The sequence below is a fragment of the Pongo pygmaeus genome, chromosome 9 (genome assembly GCF_028885625.2).
Source record: "Pongo pygmaeus isolate AG05252 chromosome 9, NHGRI_mPonPyg2-v2.0_pri, whole genome shotgun sequence".
NCBI lineage: Eukaryota > Metazoa > Chordata > Mammalia > Primates > Hominidae > Pongo > Pongo pygmaeus.
This window is the reverse complement of record NC_072382.2, coordinates 94,375,371-94,377,789: the sequence shown is the minus strand read 5'-3', so window position 1 is coordinate 94,377,789 and position 2,419 is coordinate 94,375,371. Positions and strand designations below refer to the sequence as shown.

The 2,419-nt window shown below is 42.2% G+C and overlaps 1 pseudogene; it reads right to left on the bottom strand.

Annotated features, from left to right (window-relative positions):
• Window positions 1-1,478: 1,478 nt before the first annotated feature.
• Window positions 1,479-1,705, bottom strand: LOC129008777 (small nuclear ribonucleoprotein G-like; annotated as a pseudogene).
• Between the last annotated feature and the right edge of the window lie 714 nt (window positions 1,706-2,419).

Genomic DNA, 2,419 nt, shown 5'->3' with positions numbered 1-2,419 from the left:
ACTTCATCTCATAATTATTTTCTCCAAATAATAAGGAAATTAAGGTGTATGGCTCTTAGACCCCTTGACCTACATGCTATATTTGTTTGATCTATTCTATTTAATAACCAGAGGCTTCCTCATTTGGGCTGCACCATGCATCCTCCGCCACTGAAAAGGGAAAAACAAACTGTTTTTCTTTACTCAATTACTTCACTTTTGACACCAGATGTGTGGGTTTTTCACGTCAACAATTCTCCAATCCTCTGTAGGCATTAACTGGGTGTCTTACAATTTAATTCTGATAATTAGCACAGACCCCACCACTAAAGGGCTCAGCCCCACGAGATGGCCCCCAGCTTCAGATACCAATTGCAAGCACAAGGTTGTTACCTGTACTTCTGAGCAACTAGCCATAAATCAAGGGTTCCCATGACCTCATCCTTGGGTTTAACCATTTGCTAGAATGGCTCACAGAACTCAGAGAAATACTTATGTTTACCAGTTTGTTATAAAGTTATGGAGCATGGGCTAGACACGGTGGCTTACACCTGTAATTCCAGCACCTTTGGAGGCCAAGGCGGGCTGATCACGAGGTCAGGAGATCAAGACCATCCTGGCTAACATGGTGAAACCCCGTCTCTACGAAAAATACAAAAAAATTAGCCAGGCATGGTGGCGGGCGCCTGTAGTCCAGCTACTCTGGGGGCTGAGGCAGGAGAATGGCGTGAACCTGGGAGGCAGAGCTTTCAGTGAGCTGAGATCGTGCCACTGCACTCCAGCCTGGGCGACAGAGTCAGACTCCGTCTCAAAAATAAATAAATAAAAATAAATAAATAAATAAATAAAGTTATGGAGCATGTAGATGAACTGCCAGATGAAGAGGTACATAAGAGGTATGTGGGAAGGCTACAGATCTTCCATGCCCTCCCAGGGTGCACCATGTTCCAGGTATCTCCATGTGTTCAGCAACCTGGAAGCTCTCAGAACCTGTCCTTCTGAGTTTTTATGGAGGCTTCATTTATATAGCAGCGATTGATTAAATCATTGGCCACTGGTGATCAACTCAACCTTCAGTTTTTTTACCCTCCCTGGAGACAGGGGGCTGAAAGTTCCAACCTTCTAATCACATGGTTGGTTTCCCTGCCAACCAACCCCCACTCGCAGACACTATAGGACACCGTAGCCAAAAATAATTTTATTTGCATGCAAAGAGACATTTATCCCTTTGGAGAGTCCAAATATTTTAGGAATGATTCCAAGGGTTTTAGGGGAGGATGAAAATAAAAATGTATATTTCTTAGTACATAGCAATATCACACCCACCTATTTAACACTACCACCTACCTTCTGTCATTCTGTGTCCAATTTTTTTGACTATTACAAAAGTTTATTTAATAAAAAGTTTAATATGAAAATGTACATGATCTAATTTTTACATCATAGAAAACAGACCCTTTGGAGAGGGGACATGAATTCCTCTGCTGAACAGCCATTATTTATACTTGTTCCAAGGCTTTTAACATGATGATACTGTTTCCTCCTATTTCCATTGTTCTAATATTGTTCTGTTGCCCACTAATTGCATCTTCACACATTCATCTATCATAAGATTCATAAAATGACTGAATCCCCACAGTACTCCTTGGACACATCTACCACCATTTAATTTCAGTGATAACTTGTCCATAAGTTTTTTCAACTTGAGAGAGTGAGCTTTGTTCATGGTGTCTACTAGGCAGGCTCAGAGATGCACTGAAATGGAATTTATGGCCTCCATCACACTTCACAGATAGGCCCAGTGTTTCATGTCTGATGTCACTCATTCTATTAGCCAATTGATTGTGGGCCTGTGTACAAAATTTCAAGTCTTCTCCTTTGCCTGCAAACCTCCAAGCTTCCCTCCTCCCATGCCTTCTCCAAGCCCATGACTCCCTTCCTACTACACAGAGAAAACAGAAGCTATCATAGGAAATCCTCATTGCTTCCACAGACTCACCTCCTACTGCGTCAACCCCTCAATCTGTCCTGTTCCTGGAGAAGACAGGCTCTCTTCCTAGGCAATGTTTGGGTCTCAGCCTGCCTTCTTGAGGAGCTTACACTATATTAATTTTATCTGTCCTCTCATAAATCTATATCTCAGTCTATCCTGGCTCCTTCTAATAAGCATTTGGGCAAGGTTCCGCCTCTCCCTCTTAAAAACCTAATGAAAACCCTCCTTGATCTCATATCCCCCTTTAGCTACTTCTTTATCTCTTTTGTTAATGACCAGGTTCATTCTGCCATCACACAGCAATCCAATCACTGTGATGATGGATTTCTGCCTAAGAGGAAAAATTGTATTCACAACACTGTAATGCAAGGAAGCAGAAGAACAAATCTCCAGCGGGCCTCCCCAAAAATAGAGCTTGGAGGTGCTTATAAGATAGAAAGCAGGATG